General features: G+C 42.1%; 1 long non-coding RNA gene across 1 annotated transcript in view; it reads left to right on the top strand.

The window, feature by feature from the left end:
- The window catches only part of LOC134358752 (uncharacterized), a 94,549-nt gene that overhangs the window by 52,290 nt on the left and 20,744 nt on the right, over positions 1-21,515 (top strand). The window contains exon 2 of the long non-coding RNA XR_010020939.1: positions 4,959-5,082. This is a non-coding gene — a long non-coding RNA (uncharacterized LOC134358752). The remainder of the gene's footprint in view (positions 1-4,958; positions 5,083-21,515) is intronic.

The following is a 21,515-nucleotide window of genomic DNA, read 5'->3' as shown; positions in this document are numbered from 1 at the left end:
TTTTCCAGGCTTCCACACTTGTTCCAGCGGAGTGGGAGACTTGCTGAGGGACAAGTGGCTTCCACTTGTCTCAGCTTGACTCAGTCCACTCTTTTGTTGAGATGTACAATAACAACATTTCAGATCCTGCACCTCAGCAATGTTTTTGCAAATACCTATATCTGTCTTTCACTGACCTCTCTGGCTACAGTCCCAGAAGAGGTGATTAGTGACAAATGGTGAGCAGATGTGTGCAGTAGGTTGCTGCCCTTTTGGCACTGGATGGAGAGTCTTCACACTTGGAAGTTACAAAGAAACTAGTAGGTTCAGGCAACAGTGTCAGGACCTTTCAACCCAAGATGTACTTAAGCCTCATTCCCAGAGGAAGTGGAGGCCAATGCCAGTTCCACTGTACCACACAACAACCTCTCCAGCACCCAAAGATATGGGAGATGGCATTAAACCAATCCACATAGCAGGAATCAAGTGAGGAGAGGATTAAGTACCATTGTCATAAATAGTCTAATTTCATATTCTATTTATTGGAATAAAACATACTTAAAGTACTTTATACTTCATACTTTATAGTTGCCAAACAATTGATACTAGAACATACAATCATCACAGCAATATTTGATTCTGCGCTTCCTGCTCCCTGGAATACAAATCACTAGTAAATATTAAAAACTTAAATTATAAATCATAAATAGAAAATAGAAAAATGGAAAGTAAGGTAGTGCAAAAAAACCAAGAAGCAGGTCCGGATATTTGGAGGGTACGGCCCAGATCCGGGTCAGGATCCGTTCAGCAGTCTTATCACAGTCGGAAAGAAGCTGTTCCCAAATCTGGCCGTACGAGTCTTCAAGCTCCTGAGCCTTCTCCCGGGGGAAGAGGGACGAAAAATGTGTTGGCTGGGTGGGTTGTGTCCTTGATTATCCTGGCAGAATTAAGAGAATTAATTTGTCCTGGCAGAACTTAAGAGAATTAATCATGAAGCAAGGCAACTATGTGGTTTTCTTATCAAATTCCATAATATTCAACCCTTTATTGTCTTGCAGCTTTGAAGGCCATCTCCCTCACCCACCTGGCAGCATCTGCTTACTATCTCCCCTCACCTGGATCCACCAGTCACTTGCCAGTACCTGCTTTCCCCGCTCCCCCTCACCTTGCTATACCGACCATCTCCCCTTTGCACTCTCAGTTCTGATGGAGAGTTTCAACTCAAAATGCTGACTGTCCTTTTGCCTTCACATATGCTGTCTGATGCACTGAGTCCCTTTAGCAGCTTGTTTTTGACTCCAGATCCGAACATCTGCGATCTCACGTCTCCTACCTTAAGCTTTTCATAGCATGGTGGCTTCTCAGCTGTGGGATTCAGCATGCCTTGTCTTTCTTCATCCCATGAACAGGATTAGCACTGCCAGCCAGGTTTCTTTGAGAAAGGAGGGAAAACCAAACGTGGTCCTGTACCTGCAAACTCGGAATGTGTCCACAGAAGGATTGTAAGTAGCAAGAGGTCTTTCATGGCCTTGAGCCTGCCTCACCACTCATCTGCAGATAAACTGGAATTAATTAACACGTAAATGAAACATGATTCCATCACAGAAGGTCCTGAGGAACCTTGGCAGTGCAAATGTGAAGAAATGCTTCCTTTTATGAGAGAAGATAGAATGATGGGTCGTTTAAAAATAAGGATTGCTCACTTAAGACATGGATGGAGCATTTCTCTCTCTCAGGGAGGTCCGGAGACTTCAGGGAACTTTATTCACAAAAGGTGCTGGAAGCAGAGTTATTGAGTAGTTTTGAGGCAGAGGTAGATAATTCCTTAATGGTTAATACACTCCAGGGCATCCGAGATGTCCTCCTCCTTTAAAGAACAGGGTTTTACTCCCTCTACTATTGATGTTGCCCTCACTCGCATCTCTTCCATTTCCCTTACATCTGCCCTCAGCCCATCTTCCCGCTGTCATAATAGTGATAAAGTCCTGCTTGTCCTTACCTACCACCCCATCAGCCTCCATATCCAACACATTATTCTCTGCAACTTCCGTAAATCTCAAATTGGACCCCACCACTGAACATATCTTTACCTCCCCACCAACACCCCGACCAACCGCTTTCTACATGAATCACTCCCTCCTGGATTCCCTTGTCAATTCGTCTCTTCCTACTAATCTCCCTCCTGGCACTTATCCCAGCAAGCAGCTTAAATGCTACACCTCCCCATTCACCTCCTTCCTCACCTCCATTCAGGGCTCCAAACAGTCCTTCCAGGAGAGGCAACACTTCACCTGTGAATCTTCTGCGATCGTCTATTGTGTCTGGTGCTCCCAATGCGGCCTCCTCTGCATTGGTGAGATCCGTCATAAATTGGGGGGCCACTTCATCAAGCACCGCTGCATCATCTGCCACAAGTGGGACTTCCTGGTGGCCAAACATCTAAATTCCTATTCCCATTCCCCGTCAGACATGTTGGTCCCAGGCCTCCTCTTGTGGCAAGATGAAGCCATCCTTAGTGAGGAGGAGCAACACCATGTATTCCGTCTGAATACCCTCCAACCTGATGGCATGAATATCAATTTCTCCTTCCAGTGAACAAGATCTCCCACCCCTCCTCTATTCCCTACTCTGACCTTTTACTACTTTGCTCCAGCCGATTGCTTCCCTCTCTGTTCCCTCCCCTTTCCTTTTCTCCTATTGTCCACTCTCCTCTCCTATCAGATTCTTTCTTCTCCAGCCCTTGACCTTCCCCACCCATCACCTATCACCTTCTGGCTAGCCTCTTTCTCCTCCCCCCACCTTCTAATTCAGGCATTTCCCTCTTTCCCTCTTAGTCCTGAAGAAGGGTCTTGGCCTGAAGTGCTTACTGTTTATTCATTTCCATAGATGCTGCCTGACCTGCTGAGTTCCCCCAGCATTTTGTGTGCATTGCTCTGGATTTTTCAGCATCTGCAGATTTTCTCATGTTTGTGATTTACTTAATGGAATCTGGAATTCAGATCCATGAAGAGCATATTAACTGGCACCGGGATCGTGTATGTAGGGGACACATGTCTACTTCTGTTCCTGATCTGTATGTTTACATAAAATATCTGAACCATAATTTGAAAATTTCATAACTGAGACACTTACCCTTCCCAAGAGGTTGGGAGGTTACTATGCTTCCAGTACCTGTTGGGTGTCTCCAAATGGGAGTTACTTTAACTATACTATCACCTTATGCAAGGGTACAGTACTCACAATTTACATTGTGCTTAAGTCACACTCTTTTCTGTGCAGGCCCACTTTCTTCTTCAGATTATTCTCCATTCTCAAGTCATAGCAATGCTGAGCGTGTTATTACACAAAATGGTGATCTGTTTCTTGAATCCTCTCCAGGTACTAACACAATTAAACTGAATCAATGAGAATGGAAACGTGCTTGGAATTGTCATGAACCATTCCAATAATAGCCGTTTCCAAAAACATAGAATGCATAGAGGCTCCGAAAGAAACTTTTTTATGAAGTATATTTCCAGAGATGGTCGAGCACTTCAATCGTTTCCTGTTTGGAGTGTTTCCGTGTAATTTCTTCAAAGTGTGGTTTGTGTCTTTGACATGTTGTTGAGTGGTTGAAGCAGATGAGGACTCTGTGGAATATCCCACCACACTCAGGAAACTGCAGTACTCCTGGAAAAGCAGGTGTCTCTGGACAGTGCAGATCAGCCGAACAACAGTTCACACCTCGATGATTGCTGGCCCAGGCCTGAGAGACAGACTCTCTAACCGGCTTGCCAAATATATTTAATGAATTTTCTTTGGTTTCCCAAGTGAACAGTTTGACTTCAAAATGGAAACAATTACTTTGGTGGATGCCTGTACCCCATGACAACACTAGGGGACATTATTTCTATGTAAGATGCTTTTAAGGGGGTCATAGAGTGGTTGAAAGAGAAAGTGTGGAAAAGGCCATGCATAATTAGAGCAACCATACCACAGCTTTTTCTTTGGAAGGTGCACAAATTCCTTATTAATTGAAATTTACGACTTGTTATTAAAACTACGGGAATGCATAGCTTTTAAAAGCTACTATTCCCAAAAATAGGATTTTGTTTCCTGTGACAAATAACAACCGATCATCACTCGCATTAACGACCTATTGAAAAATGCTGAAATGGCCTAAATGAAGAGGAGCTCATTAACCGGGGCAGAGAGTGCATTCTTCCAAGGTTATGGCTCAACAAACATCTGGAAAAACCGTACTCAGTGTTAAGGCAGCTCAGTCACTGGCTATCCTGCAGCACGTCACTCACCTCCTTGCTTAAGCCCATCACCTCTACCGGGCATAGGCTGCCGACAGCAACTCACCAGATCCTCTGTTCTGCGTCAGTACTTCAACTTGTCCCCAGGTGTAGCCTATCCTCGAACAATCCTTCCTCTCCCAGGGATGAGGTTTTTAGAGCTTCTGTTGGTGCCCCCACAGTTCTGGGTTTATACAGAAAGCCCCATGCCCAACTCTCCTCCATCCATAGCCGGGCTTGGAACCGTCCATGGCAGAGTTCACTCACCTCCTGACACCTCAAAATGTTTCTCACCATCCATAAAGAACAAGTCAGGAGTGTCCTGCATTCGTCAGGATGAGTACAGCTCCAATAACACTAAAGAAAAATGACACAATTCAGACAGCCCGTTTCCCATCCCAAGAATTAATCCCGTCTGCCATTAGTGCAGAAAGGAACAAAACAAAGTCCAAACAATCTGGCTGAAAACGAGTTTCTGTTCACCAGAGTCTGGAATTCCTGTTAAAAGGAAACCAGTTGGTTTGATCTAAAAACCTGTAGTTGCATACCACAGAAAGCATTCAGCAGTCTTTTGGGTGAGAGACTGAGGTGTCTTTTGGTGTGAGTAAATATGGAATATTGATCTCAACAACCTAATCCATCAGCCAGCCCAAGTATTTCTGATGCATCCTCAAGTGAAATTCTCTTGCATTCCTCCAGATGATCCTGGAATTTTTGTCTCGCATGTCTGAAACCTGGAACAAGCCATAAAGCTCCAGAGATTCTGCAGATGCTAGAAAATCCAGAGCAACACACACAAAGTGCTGGAGGAACTCAAGCCAAGGTGTTTACATCCATTTTGAAAAAGAGGAACACCTCTTGGAAATCAATGTACATATATGTGATTCACAAGTACTTTTGAAACTTCTTACACAGGACTGGCAGGTGGAATATTTAGAAGTATTTTGTATGTTTTCACTTTTGGGACATGAAAAAGTACAAAAAAAAATGTTTGGGCTAGAGCTTGAGATTTGTTGGTTTTAAAACTGAACCAAAACCAGTTGAATCCAAACAAATTTATTCAATCCTTTCTTTTCCTTCCTGTGCTTGTGAGCTGACCTGTGTGTGTGTGTTTGCTAAACATCCTCACATTGAGACAGGAAGCAGATCAGATATAGGTGTGGATTACCACTGCATCAGCAGTAGATGGTCCTCCAAGAGGACCACAATATTGTTGTATGGTTTGGAGCTCTGTTGGCTGGAGTCAGGGCTTTATGCTTTGGCTCTTGGTAGGGACACACATGTCAAACAGTACAAATGGAAGAGGGCGGATTAAGAGTGCTCTACCAGTCCTCCACTTTCAGGGGTTCAGCTCAAGGCTAACAAACTTGACTGATCAAAGCAAAATTGTCACGGAAACAGCAATGAAAATTCCTTCTACATCCGAGTGTGACAGTATTCCAGAGATTCCATCTGGGACTTGCGTGACTGACAGTAGTGAAAACCGGGAGGAGGCTACTGACGTGTTGAAGGAAACCCTAAACACTGCCCTGAACATGGGGGACCTTTATTGCGGCCCTAAACGGCAGCGGAGTACAAGCAGTAGAGTAGAGAGTAGTAGATGATAATTACTATTGTGGAAGCACGCGGTCGTATCTGTCAGAAGTTGCAGGAACAAGAAAATGGCGGAGCTTTACCCTCACTATTTAAATTGTGCCATCCAAGTTGCTGATGACGGGGTTCATTGCCACTTAGAGGCAATAAAAGTCAAGGCAAACGATGACTGATACCTGAGCAGAGAGTGAAAGGAGTATATATAGACTTGAGAATTATACAGGGGAAAGAGACAGAGAGGCTTTATGGACAGTCAACATTTACAGGGCACATTTACACTACTATATAATGTCTCTGGAGCACACCAACTGAAAATTGTTCTTCAGCAAAGACAAAATGGCCCTTTTAATTATAATTTTTATGAAAAGTGTGACACTCCATTAACCCATTTAAAGTGCCTACATTTCAGGCCATAATTTGGACTAATTTTATCCTAGAGGTTGATAGGTGAGCTTTTATAACTGTGATACAGACAAATATTATAAGAACAAGAATTCCAGAAGTTAAATAAATTAAACAGGGATATATTTAAAATATGGAAAGAGTTTTAGCTTGCAGTTTAACCCTATGAAGACTGCAGGTATAGTTTAGAGCAAGGTGGGAATGTCTGGGAAGTTCCTAAATAAGCATTCCAAGAACAGGTGGAAATATTTCAATTTTTCCCCTGCAATGTGATGTAATTCATATATCTGTCTTTTTAATGGTTGGGATAAAAAAGTATACGGAATTATTTTTGCAAATGCCACAAACTGAGGAGGATGTTTGAAAACTGTTGAACGCATTCATGTGAAATGGGATATAAAAAAACTCTTTCTATTTTAAGGTTAACAGAAAATGTTTTGTATGTTGAAGCCAGGAGAGTTCAGTGGAATGAATCAAGTTCAATTATGCACATTCACCAAATTCATTTATTTAGAGTCCTGAGTAAACATTTATTTATTTTACAAAAAAATAAATAATTGGTGAACTGTACTCTAATGTGACATTCTTTAACCTACAGGATGGTATTAGTTTCCTAAAACACAGAAACCCTTTTTTGAAAGCAGTGATATTGGAAAGATATTGAGATTGAATTTAAAAACAGTCCATACTTCAGAACTACAGAGGCTACAAAATAAATGCTTAACCTTGTAACAGAAATTTTAACAAAATTAGATATTCTGAATTATATTTATAGTACAGCATATGTTAAATGGCAGATTTTTAAAAGCACTCTTTAATGTGTACATGTATGAGGCAGCTAAAAATGAATGACCAAGTCACCTGCTGGGTGCTGAATCGCTGGAATATCACACGAAATGCCTGGCGATATTTTATTTCAAAGGCTGGAAGATGTACACTTTTCTCATGCCTGTTAAACTGAGGCATAAGTAATTGAAAGGCCTATTTTGTAATTGATTGCCAAGTCCAGAGTTTGTTTTGTCAGGTATACTTTAGACATAATGTTATACCCTAGGCAACACACACAAAATTGCTGGAAGAACTTAGCAGCCAGGTAGCATCCATGGAAATGAACAAACAGTCCACATTTCAGACTGATACACTTCCTCGGGACCCTTTAATAGTCTGGATGATGGATCTCAGCTCAAGACATTGACTCTTCATTCATTTCCAGAGATACTGCCTGATACTGCCTGAGTTCCTCCAGCATTTTGTGAGTGTTATCTTGGATTCCCAGCATTTGCAGAAATTCTCGTAATGTTATACCTGTGTTGTGCTTCCAAAATTGACTTTATCATACATATAGCACGGGCGACTGTCTACAAGTTTCTATACACAACCTCCCTAAAGATTGTTATTTCATGGTTTCGAGGGAGTTCGTTTCCACCACTTTTCATTGTTTAATGTACTGCACTTTCCCTGTAGCTGTTACACTTTAATCTGTGTTGCTGTTGTTTTACTCACTGCACTGTGTAATGATCTGATCTGTACGAACAGTATGCAAGACAAGCTTTTCACCGTGTGTCAGTGTATGTGACAATAATAAAACCAATTCCAATTGCATGATAATAGTGATGCTGCAATTTGTTCCTGTTTTTTGAGCAAGGTATTGTTGTTCTCTTGAGTTTCTACGCGACTTCTCTCAGAGATAGGGCATCCAGTACAGTGATGAAATAAATATAATTTCTTGCAACATAACATTTTCACATATTCAGTTACTGCCTTCTTCTGGGCAGTGCCTTTACAAGACAGGTGACCCCAGGCTTTATCAATCCTCTTCAGAGATTGTCTGCCTGGCATCAGTGGTCGCATAACCAGGATTTGTGATATGCACCAGCTGCTCGTACGACCATCCACCACCTAGGGGAAGTAGCCTTCAGCCCCACCAAACTGGGTAATCAAGTTTGTGTGGATGCTGTGTGATGTACCTCACCCCGCCAAATAACAGACAATACACCATATACGATTTAATGATTACAATTTATAGATATTACTGGAACTACATAATAAATAGTGATAAAATATAAAAGGGAAGTAAAAGGCGCCAAACTTATCAAAGTTCAACCTCTTCGTGCACACCAGTTGGAGCTCTAGTAATGGTCCTCTCTTCACCATTCGATCCCCTCCGACCACCTCGACCTGCCGCCTGGGACCAACCACGGTGGTCGACCAGATGCTCCACGAGTCTGTCTTCGTCTCCTCTCCTCGCCGAAGACCCCGGACCTCGGACTCCAGCTCAGGGTCTGTCCCGTCGGCCAGCTCACTGCATCGTGTCCACTCTCTCTCTCCCCATTGCGCCTTCTCCCCAAAAACCAGCGCATCACGATAGCTTACAGACACACAAGAAAGAATAACATCTATCCCAGTTGGTTAGCAACTGAATACAACTCTCTCTATAACCCAAACAAGCTGCTAGCGAGAGAAATTTCTCAGCAGTTAACATAACAAAGAAGCCATTTTGATTAGCCTACGCAGTAACATAAAAGAAGAAACCCCTTACATTTGTATTTGCAGAGTGGGTGTTTGTCAGTCTGTTTGTGTGTAGTTTTTCATTAATGATATTGTACTTTGTTGTACCGTGAATGCCTGAAAGAAAATAAATCTCAAGGTAGCGTATGGTGACACATACTGACTTTAATAATAACTTTATTTGAACTTTATTACTTTATTTTGAACTCTATTAGCCACTCTACCACTCAATCTATAGACATCAGAAGTGTACATAATCTATAATTGTATCAAGGACTAGTAACATTGTACTCTGAATTTCATCAGTTCTGAAACAGAATTAGCAGTTGCCAACAGCAACCTCTCATATCAGATTTTAATAAGGTGTTTGACAAAGTCCCACAGGGAAGGCAGATCAAGTGACACATTGGATCCAACATTGGCTTGATGGCAGAAAACAAAGTGCAGAACGGAATGTTGGTTGGAAGGTGGGGAGGGTAGGAAGGTGCAGATACAAATACTAGTAAAAGGAGAAAAGGCTGGACAGAAAGCAAAAGAGCAGAAAATAAGAAAGATGAAAATGGAGGGATTGTGAGAACAATAACGGAGGAGCAAACAATCAGAGAGAAAATGAGAAGTAGGGATTTATTGCTAGTTCCAAGTGGTTAAATAGTGTGCAATTGAACTGAGGTGTAAAGTTAAATTAAAGCACCCAAGAAGATTGAAATCATCGAGGCAAGTGCGGAAGGCAAGCGGTTGTTCAACACTGTCTACCAGCCTCTCACTCGTTGCTGCCAGAGGAAAGTGTCTGCATGTGACAGTCTCTCTCCCTGGATGTTGCTGGAGGATGGTGCCAGAGTTTTGGGTCTTGTACAAAGTTTAATGGACATGGTTTGTGGTTGGACTCTGTACTTCATGTTATTACGAGTTTCCAATTTTTGCTAACTCCTGTTCTTTTTGTTGCTGTTTTGGATGATTTTGATTGGGGCAGCCTGCAGAAAACAAACTAAGCTGCACTGAATATGGAGTCCTTTAATTTTGTGTGTGGGAGTGGGGGGTGGGGTTTGATCCTTCTCTTTGAATGGGTTCCATGGTTTCCTTTATTTCGTGGCTGTCTGTCAGGAAGACAAATCTCAGGAATATATCCTGCACAGATACTTTGATAATAAATGTACTTTGAATCTTTGAAAATTTATGACTGGGATTTTGTTCTGAGCATGATATAACTTTGCACCATACCATCCTGAGCTCCCAGCACAGAGTTTATGCACGTTGCAGACACCAGGCCAGTAATTGCCCTCTCAGAGAAACCGGCAGCAAAAAGAGAAAGAAAAAATAGGGAGAAAACAAAAAGAATTTGATGATAGTTGCACAGACACTTTTAATTACCTTTAAAGACCAAGCAGAATTCCTGATGGGAAAAATGCTGGAAACCCACTCTGACATCTTAGGCATCCCTATGATTTGAGATCCCTACTCTAGTGCAGGAGTTCCCAACCTAGGGTCCAAGGACCCTCAGTTAATGGTACGGTCCTTGGCATAAAAAAGGTTGGCAACCCCTGCTCTAGAGCAAAGCCAGAGAGAAATGAAATTGATACTGGTCCTAGTGCAGAATCAAATATCGCTGTGATGATTGTATGCTCTAGTATCAATTGATTGGCGACAATTAAGTAAAGTATAAAGTATTTTTGTAGTGATCTTCTTTATCCACCATTTTTCTGGGGTTTAGCTTGAACTAGTTCGCAATGAGAACACAAGATTTAGGAGCACAAATAGGCTTTTGAGCCCACTGTACCATTTACCAAGTTCCTGACCAATGTTTCCTCTAAGGTGTGCGCATGTACATACATCTTATGCTACGAGCGCACGAAGAATTTAAACTGTGCACAAACGATTGCCACCCTCCACCTCATTGGTGTAGTAACGATATTTCACGATTGTACACAATCACATTTCCTTTTCTGGTTTCTGATGCAGATGGTGTTGACAATGTGGAATTTGTGAATATTTGTCTGCAGATTTAAAAATAGTTTGTTTATACTGCTTTTATTGAAGAAATTTTTAATTCACTATGTTGAATTCAAAAGAAGCAACAGGCGTGAAGTGCAAAAGAACTGCTGGTACATTTAAAACAGAATGGCTTAATGAAACAGTAGAAACTGCTATACTGAAAGCTCATGAGGTCAGGAACATGCAGCTAAGAAATATTTATGTACAATACAGAAAATGGTGTTACCTGCATGTATTGTTGCGATGCAAAAATTACTGGAGAATTTGCAAGTGGGAAGAAGTGGAGTGATATTTGGAAACTTCACTTTTAAAGTGTCATTTAGCAAGCAAATTGTACAGGTATGCAAAAGCTATGGATCTCCTACGCATGTTTTGTGGGAGTGCAGATGAACAAAAGCGAAAATTATCAAATCCAGAAATCAAAATTCTTATTGACAGTGTTTTGCTAGCTGTTAAAATGAATACCTCTATATATAAAATTCAATACGTACATGTTGTTGTCACTGGGCAAAAAATTGCACAGCACAAGATTTTTGTGCACACTGGTCATTGCAAATTAGACAGAACATTGCTCCTGACTCATCCTCTACCTTAGCTCTACCTTTCTACATATCTCCCACGTCCTCCATGTACTGAGCCAGTAGGTTTAGAATGTATTATTCAGTTAAGCTACTGTTGACTTGCTTCCAAACACGGAGTGGGTAGTCTGCTCTAATTCTGAAAGGAATGGTCACTTCATCGATATTACCTTCTCTATATAGATGAGAAATGGACTATTCTCAATGGTCTGCCTGGATATAATTGGATGAATTGTCAACAATGTCAATGATTTAGGATTTACCATGATACCATTTGGCGATTTCAGCAAATGAAGTACTGTCTACATATTTCTGTTTCTGGGATAAGATAAAGGGGATCTGGTGCACACAGAGTTAAACTAATTTAACCTAGAATGATGTGCAATTTCATCTCTTTCCCATCAGTGACCTTTGAGTAGAATTCAGCCCAGACAGATGGAATGGCCATTTCACTACACCAAGCTTATGTGAATTGAAGATTCTCAGCTCAGGAGAGCGGCAAAGAAAGAAAGCCAACCCCCTCCTCATCCTGTCCAAATTTAACAGCATCTCTGTTGTTTTTCTCAGAGAGGCAGCCAAATTTTAGTGAATGGAGGGGAAGTATTACAGTGCGTGCAGCCTGTAGATTTCTAAAACGAGTCTAACTTTGTAATGCAGCGAGTTCACCTTTGAATCTAACCAGCTCTGTATGTGATTTGGGAGTATTACATGGCACCATAAAGTGCATGTACCAATTATGATAGTCATTTATTGGCAAGACATACATGGACCAAAAATATCTTGCCTTTGACAAAACTTTTATGTTTTGATTACTAATGTGTGAAGCTGAGTGAAGACACTCACAAATTTCTACAGATGTACCTTGGAGAGCATTCTAACTGGCTCCATCACTGTCTGGTATGGGGTCCACTGCACAGGATCAAAATAATCTGCAAAAAGTTGTAAACTCAGATCAGCCCCATCATAGGCACTAACCTCCCCAGCTATTCAGAATATCTTCAAGGAGCAATGTCTCAAAAAGGTGGCATTCATTATTAATGATACCTATCACCCAGGACATGCCCCCTTCTCATTGTTACCATCGAGAAGGAGGTGATCTCATTGAATAGCTTCTTTTCTTCTGTCATCAGATTTCTGAATAGACTTTGAACCCTCACTTCTTTCTCTGCTTTTGCAATACTTATTTAATTTAACTTTTAAAAAAGAAATATATATATATATATATATATATATATATATATAAAACTTCTTTCCATAATTCACAATTTTTATTATTATGTATTGCATTGGATTGCTGCTGCATGGCAATAAATTTCATGACATATGCTCATGATCTTAAACATGATTCTGATTCTATAAACCATGGTCCAAGATTAACATGCTCCTGTAAAAATTCAATCAAAATGATAATTTTACTTCTTAAAAGAGCAGTAAACTGAGATTGAAAGCTGGATTGGCTGTTTAATTTTGAAGGAAGGGGTGAAAGTGAAATTGGAAGTTTAAGTGTGTTCCAATACAGAAACATTTTATGCTGGTTCTGGGTTGTCAGCTGGGGTTGAACACAATCCAGACAGATGTGATGTAAGATGTGTTTTCATTCACTGACACCTGTTGGCAATCCCAAGTGAAATAAGTTTATGGAGTCTCACTCCCGCTCCCAACAGACACGATTCAGAAGTATAACATTACGCTTCCATCTGACCTCAGCTGGCAGAAATTCAGCAATTTTGCTGAGAGAGTTCAAAGACCAGGGAATTCAAGACATGGGAAGGTTGCATTGTAACAGCAAAGTTCAAAGTTCAAACTAAATTTAATATCAAAGTACATGTATGTCACCATATACAACCTTGACATTCATTTTCTTGCGGGCATACTCAATAAATTCATTACAGAATAATAGCGCACGCTGCCTCTCCGGCGAAATGATATCGTATTTGTTAAATAGGGGCCGTACACAATTCTGATTTGATGGAGACAGACGTGAGAAGCACGGAGGAACATCTGGAGAAACTTCTGAAATGCCTGGTTCGCTGCCACTGCTACTGTGCGATCGAGAATCTCCGGAGAGTAGGCCCCAAATCCTCGGCTTTGCCTGTTGCTGGCGGCTGGGGCTGGGGTTGAAGCACTCGGCAGAGATGGTGCCCGGTGCTCGGTGTCGGACGGCTGGTCAGAGGCTGGAAGTTTTCGGACGACTCAGGGTCGGACTGTGGTTGGGTGCTTCCAGGATGCTACATCGGCAAGTTTGCGGCGCTGGAAGGCTCATGGCAGAAAGAGTTTTCTTCCTTCTCCCATCTTCATGAGATCATGGGACTTTCGAGAGACTTTGAACTTTTTTTATCGTGCCCATGGCCTGTTCTTCGTCAAGTTACAGTATTACTTGCACTGTTGTAACTATATGTTAATATTATGTGGTTTTTGTCAATTTTTCAGTCTTGGTCTGTCTTGTGTTTCTGTGATATCACACCGGAGGAACATTGTATCATTTCTTAATGCATGCATTACTAAATGACAATAAAAGAGGACTGCATGTCCTCATCATCTAATCTAATCATAATAGAATCAATGAAAAGCCACACCAACTAGGCATTCAACCAGTATGCAAAAGACAAGACTGTGCAAACACAAAAAGAAAGAAATAATAATAAATAAATAAAATCAAGAACATGAGATGAAGAGTCCTTGAAAGTGAGTTCACGGGTTGTGGGAACATTTGAGTGTTGGGATGAGTGAAGCTGCGTGAAGTTATCCCCTCTGGTTCTGATGGTTGAGGGGTAATAAATATTCTGGAACCTAGTGGTGTAGGTCCTGAGGCTCACATACCTCCTACGGGAGGAGACAACTGTAAGAATGAAGAACAAAAAATGAAGACAGGAAAATCCATGTTGTGGCTTCACCATAAGCACTATTATGCTCTGAGTAGACATGCAGCAAAGCTCTGGATAAATAATCTTCAAAAAAATTATAAGAAAAATAAACAGTTGTCGCCTTCATAGGCTTCAATTTGTCTTTGTGGATTTGCTACTCTCAGTCCTTAATGCACTTCTGAAGGCAAAAGTGAGAAGCTGAACAAGTAAAAACAAACCCGGTTCATTTGGCAGTCACCACAGTGATAAACACATGTGCTAAACATATCAACAGAAACTACACACTAGCCTTGTTTTTAGTTCTCATTTGGTATTTGTTTGGATGCAATGAGAGACCATCTTTAGCCAAGTTCTCACAGCACTAAATCTGCAGGAAAAATATGTTCAGGCAGTAATTTTGCTTCTGGATATAAGTTTTATTTTTAATATCTGTTCTTGGGATCTGAGCAATACTAACAATGCCATATTTATTGCCTGTCCTCTTGCTGCTCTGAAAAAGTGGTGATAAGTTGCTCCACAATTCTACTCTGGTCACTTTTACAATTTAGATTATATATAATTAAAAGTGAGAATGAAGCCATTCATGTAATCTTCATGGTGACTATGTATCAACTAGACCAATTTGGAATGACAAGTTCCTTTCCCTGAAAGACTTCATTCAAACTGTGGGTTTTTTGTAACAATCTTACCAACTTCTAGAGTCTATCAATACCCAGTATCAGGATCTTCATTCACAGATTGCTGTTTCTATGGCAGGGAAGCTATCCTTGCAGGGTCTCAGTTGGATACTGGACTTCTTAACAGTGTGGCCTCAGTCAACCATGTGGGCAGCAGCATCTCTCGTCCCATTACACTGAGCACTGGCACTCCTCAGGGCCGTGAGCTCAGCCCGCGGCTGTTCACACTGCTGACACATGACTATATCACAGGATCCAGCTCAAACCGTGTCATCAGGTTTGCGGATGACACAATAGTGGTTGGCCTTATCAAGAACGATGACAAGACGGAGTATAGAGAGGAAATGAGGTGGCTGGTGGATTGGTGTGAGAAGAATAACTTAAGCCTGAATGTGGAGAAGATGAAAGAAATCATTGTGGACTTCAGGAAGGTGCAGACAAACCATTCTCTTCTGAGAATACATGGCTCCTCCGTAGAGAGAGAATTAAGTGCACCAAGTTCCTGGGAGTTCACATCACGGATGACTTCACCTGGTCCATTAGTATCACCTCCCAGAACAAGGAAGCACAGCAGCGCCTACACTTCCTAAGAAGATTGAGGGAAGAACTTTATACTTGTGTACTGAAATTGACATTAAACAATCTTGAATCTCAAATACCTTATTTCCATTTCTAAACTGTTCAAGTTCTAATGAATGGGCATTGACCTGAAACACAAATTGCTCCTCCCAACAGATTTTGCCTGACCTGCTATCAATCTGAAATAAAACCAGCCCTTTCCCTTTACATTTCAGATTTCAAGCATCTGTTGTACCTTTCCCTCCAAGTCATCCTGGCTTGGAAACATAATTAGCATTGTTTCATTGCAAATGGGTCCAAATGCTGGACCTCCACATCAACATTACATAGACTGAAAACAACAGGAATTCTGCAGATGCTGGAAATTCAACCAACATACATCAAAGTTGCTGGTGAACGCAGCAGGCCAAGCAGCATCTATAGGAAGAGGCACAGTCGACGTTTCAGGCCGAGACCCTTCGTCAGGACTAACTGAAGGAAGAGTGAGTAAGGGATTTGAAAGCTGGAGGGGGAGGGGGAGATGCAAAATGATAGGAGAAGACAGGAGGGGGAGGGATAGAGCCGAGAGCTGGACAGGTGATAGGCAAAAGGGGATACGAGAGGATCATGGGACAGGAGGTCCAGGAAGAAAGACAGGGTAGGGGGGAACCCAGAGGATGGGCAAGAGGTATATTCAGAGGGACAGAGGGAGAAAAAGGAGAGTGAGAGAAAGAATGTGTGCATAAAAATGAGTAACAGCTGGGGTACGAGGGGGAGGTGGGGCCTAGCGGAAGTTAGAGAAGTCAATGTTCATGCCATCAGGTTGGAGGCTACCCAGACGGAATATAAGGTGTTGTTCCTCCAACCTGAGTGCGGCTTCATCTTTACAGTAGAGGAGGCCGTGGATAGACATGTCAGAATGGGAATGGGATGTGGAATTAAAATGTGTGGCCACTGGGAGATCCTGCTTTCTCTGGCGGACAGAGCGTAGATGTTCAGCAAAGCGGTCTCCCAGTCTGCGTCGGGTCTCACCAATATATAAAAGACTGCACAGGTTCAGTTAAGGTGCCTTGCTGCTATCTCATGAAGAACAATTAGGGATGGACAATAAATATTGAACTTTACACATCCTGTATTTGAATGAGTTTAAGGAAAGGTTGGTAAGATTAATGAGCAGAACATTATGAGAGATATAGATAGGGTGATTGCAGGCAGGTTTTATCCCCTCAGGTTGGGTGAGACAAGATCTAGAGGTTTAAGTTGAAAGATGAAATATTTAAGGGGAAACTTCTTCACTCAGATGGTGATATGAGTGTGAAACAAGCCAGCAGATGAAGTGATAGATGTGGGTTCAATTGTAGCATTAAAGTTTGGATAGGAACATGGATGGGAGGGGTTTGCAGGGATGTGGTCCAGCTGCAGATCAAGTTGGTATGGACTAGATGGGCTGAAGGGCCTGTTTCTGAGCTGTGGTGTTTTGTGACTCTGTAAAATAAGCAGCTCCTCCTTTAACCTCTGGTTTTCCAACCAGACCGAGAATTTGCAAGATTTGACTTTTTCTTTTGCAAGTCTGGATGAAGTTTCATTACATTTGCCTACTGTCATTTTACCTGAAAATCAGAACTTGCTGGCCTTCTCCCATTAAACACTACAGACTCTACAACCTTGTTGTAGGGATTGGAGGCTTGTGTGCCTTAATGACCCAGAAAGCTATGTTGGCTGGAGTCAGGGAATTATGCTTTGGCTCTTTATAGGGTCAAAGGGTAGAGGCCAGACTAAGAGAGGTCCACCGGTCCTCCAGGTTTCGAGGTTCAGGTCAGGCCAACAGCCCTGACCGCTTTAACAAAATTGTTATGGAAATAGCAATGAAGATTCCTTCTACATCTGAGTGCAATGGTATTCCTGAGTCTCCATCCGGGACTTGTATGACTGACAGTTGTGAGAACCAAGAGGAAGCTACAGACGTGATTAAGGTATCCCTGAGTACCTCCAGAGATAGAGAATCCTCATTGCTGGCCTAAATGCCATTGGCACTACAGACTCAAATAGTTATTTACTGGGAAATATTTACTCAGAGTGCCTTTTTTGGGAAAAAAAAACATTTAAATTTCATCACTGGTGGCACAACAGCTGCGTATTAATCAAATATGTTTACTGGTTGAAAATTGGATTGGTTTATTTTAAATTGGTGAGAGTGTTCCATAACTCAGTAAACTGCACTCTTTAACCACCAGGTGACTGTTCACCCAAATCTTCCAAGCTGTCAGTCTATCCCAAGCTCATCAAACAGGAACTGAACTGAAATGCCAATCAATGCCATCATAGTGACTGATGATTGTGCATTGGGTTGGAATATGCTTGTGGCTTACTTTATCCTATGAGGAATTTTAAATCAAAGTGTTAGATGACTCAGTTAGTGTCAGTTTACCAGAAAATCTTAATAAAAATCACACCCTTTCAGAACTAATGAAAGGATGCTGATTTGACACGTTTGTCCTGCTATTTCCTCTCTCTCCATAGGTACTGCCTGACTTGTTGTGCATGACCAGCATTTTCTCCTTTATCTTCCCTTTTTCTGCTTAGAATCCTGCTTAGAAAGTGTCCTCACTACCGCATGGCTTACATCAGGATGTTGTGTTGAATTCTGCCATATCAGTCAGTCTCTAGAATGTGAGATAGCTAATTTAATCCAGTTCGAATCTGGACGCAGAAAGTAAACTCATCACCATCGTGTGCTGTGTTGTATGAAGTAGGCGATCATGGTCTCAGAACCATGGTTGTTCTTTTAAATTTTTCTACAGAAGTGGTTTGCTATTGCCTTCTTCTGGGTAGTGTCATGACGGGTGACCCCAGCCATCACCAATACTCTCAAAAGATTGTCTGCCTGGTGTCAGAGGTCGCATAAACAAGACTCATGATATGCACCACCTGCTCCCATGGCTTCACACGACCCCGATCCAGGGTGGGGAGAGGGGCAGGCTAAGGAGATGCTACAATTTTCCCAAGGGTGACCTGTAGGTTAGCAGAGCGAAGGAGAGCCTCACTCCTCCTTTACTATATCTCCACTCCACCGCCCAAGAAAATGAACTAACTTATCTGAATCAAATGAGCCGCCAAATTACATTTTCCCAGGGATCTGTGTGCCATTGCTGCCACTCATATCTATATCTGTCAATCTTCGACTCGCTTGTGATCCCTGACACATTATCCTTCATGGGGATGCCAAGCACACTGGCGGCTGTCACTAAGCATTCATATTGAAGTGCCATGGCATTCCTGCTAGCTCTTGAAATCCTTGGACACCAAGTTTAACCTGTCTTGCATGGGCAAATGGCACCAATGTGCAGGATTACCAGATCAACTGAAGGAAGACACATTGATTTTCACACAATAACAGCAGATTGTTAACAACAGCCACAGAAATCCTGTAAGAAAGTTTCAGATGCCTCAGTTGATTTAAGTTTAAATTTCAAGTTTAACTATAATTCAACCATACATCAATATCACGAATACAGTCAAACGAAACAGCATTCCTTTGGGTCTCAGGTGCAAGTTATAGTACCAACAGTCGTACACAGCACAAGGCACACATAAGATAGCAGTAAATATATAACACAGTCCAAGTCCCATTGGTTGATGGAGCATGAGTGTTGTCAGTGAGAGAAGCCTTCAGCGGCCGGCAGACGGACGTGCACATGCAATCCAAGAGCGAACATCGGAGGGTTGCAGTGGTGTGAAGGGCCTGGGCCCACTCCAGCATGGAAGCTGTTCCACACCGCCTCTGGCATTCCCCCCTCTTATCAGCTGCAACAGGCACACCACAATGCGGGGCCTAGTCCCTGCTACAGCCAAGGCTATGCAGCTGCTTAGCTGTCAATCTCTCTAATAAACCAGCAAACCAGGCTTGCTGACCTCTTTCATAACACAGCAGTCACCTTTGATATACCAGTAGAGGAAAGAGACACCATGGAATCTGAATTTTATTATCAGGATGAGGAAATCAGCTGAATCTGTGGTCGGATAGGTGGGATAATAGCTTATTCAGGATTCCTGCTAGAAAGACCAAAACCTTCTGGTCAACACGTATTCTCCAACTTGGATATTCCCAACAGTCCTTTCCTGGATGTACAAGAATTCCAGTCATGCCTCCTTGCAGTTCACAATTTATGTGAGACACAAATTCACAGATCATAGTTACAGCTAGAAGACAGAATTGTTATTGTCCCTCAATTGGCAGAAGAACTAAATCAGCTCCCAGTGAATGGAGACATTTTGCAATGCATTTGAAATGTCTTTACACAATGACTTTTCCTGTCACCATGTGGAAAGGTGCTTGAGGTAAAACAGCACATCTGACCGTCAAGGTTCAGAGCACACTTCACCAATAAAGCAGCTTCTATCCATACATTGGTTCCTGTCAATGCAACATCATTTCTCCCCAGATACTTTGCATTTCACCAAAAGAATTATCCTTTTAAAATTTCCGACTAGTGATCCCAACTACTTACACTGGCAATGACTGAACCCAGAAGTGGAGTATTGGCAGACACTGTAACAGTGAGCACTGGCAATGACTGAACCCAGATGTGGAATATTGGCAGACACTGTGACAGTGAGCACTGGCAATGACTGAACCGAGGTGTGGAGGAACGGCAGAGTCTGTCACAGTGAGCACTGGCAATGTCTGAACCCAGGTGTGGAGTATTGACAGACACTGTCACAGTGAGCACTGGCAATCACTGAACCCAGGTGTGGAGTATTGACAGACACTGTCACAGTGAGCACTGGCAATCACTGAACCCAGGTGTGGAGTATTGACAGACACTGTCACAGTAAGCACTGGCAATGACTGAGCCCAGATGTGGACTATTGGCAGACACTGTAACAGTGAGCACTGGCAATGACTGAACCCAGATGTGGAATATTGGCAGACACTGTAACAGTGAGCACTGGCAATGACTGAACCCAGATGTGGAATATTGGCAGACACTGTAACAGTGAGCACTGGCAATGACTGAACCCAGGTGTGGAGGAACGGCAGAGTCTGTCACAGTGAGCACTGGCAATGTCTGAACCCAAGTACAGACTCCTCACGTAGAGGTGGAAACAAAAGGTTATACATAGTAATTCCAGCAGAACATCGGTGGCACAACCTAATGACACTGCGAGAAAAATAATTCTCCACACAATGATTCTGGCAGCCGAGCTAACCAGGAGTCCAAGTTAAATAATCATAGAAATTACCAGTCACAATTAAGTTGGCCAAGTTAAACAGACAGCACAAGTGCTTAACAACTGTATTTAAGACAACAATTACTTGCTCGGCAACAGATGCTCGAGAAACCTAGAAGCCCAACACTCTACAGCATGACACAGTTGGCACAGTGGCCACCAGGGCTCATGGCATTTACTTGCTATGGTCAGGCTTGCCCTGGAGGTTGTATAGTTTGCGTCTGCAGCTTACGAGTTAACTTAACTCAAGTTTTTCAATTCAAAAACTATGGGCTTTCTTAGTGGGGAGAGAATTTAAAATGGGCAAATACCAAGGACTAATTGGCAATAAGATGGAAATGGTCAATGGACTTCATACACCATGTGAGTTACCTACCAACTACTGTACATACACCATGAGTATTGGGAAAATGCTTATTTGGGCATACTAAAGAATTGAAATAAGGTGGAGTAAATTTGAATGGGATCTCCCCTCAAGAAATGGCACTATTAACTATGGCAAGTTCCTTCCAAAAATTTGCTTCAGGCATCTTCCCCCATGGAAAGTGAAGAGATGAGCTCAGATAAAGGCATAACTAGGCAGCCACCAAAAACATTGTCTTCTCTGGTTGGCAGCATGATGAAAGCATAGAAATCAGATTAGTTCACTGTTGTGAAGATCAACACAGCTGCTGGTAAAACTTAACTCCCGAGGTTTCCCACTGCACAAGGATTCTGAAAGACCCAGAGTGTTTCAGATGCAAAAGGAAAAAAAAAGCTCTCAATATGAGCTCATCAGCAAATTTCCCAAACATGAGAAATAATTTTTGAATGCTTCTTGCATCCCCAATGCTGTAGGAAAGAGATTTATAGAAA

The sequence above is a fragment of the Mobula hypostoma genome, chromosome 19, assembly GCF_963921235.1.
Source record: "Mobula hypostoma chromosome 19, sMobHyp1.1, whole genome shotgun sequence".
Classification (NCBI taxonomy): Eukaryota; Metazoa; Chordata; class Chondrichthyes; order Myliobatiformes; family Myliobatidae; genus Mobula; species Mobula hypostoma.
The sequence above is the reverse complement of the archived record's forward strand: the minus strand, read 5'-3'. Positions and strand labels throughout refer to the sequence as shown.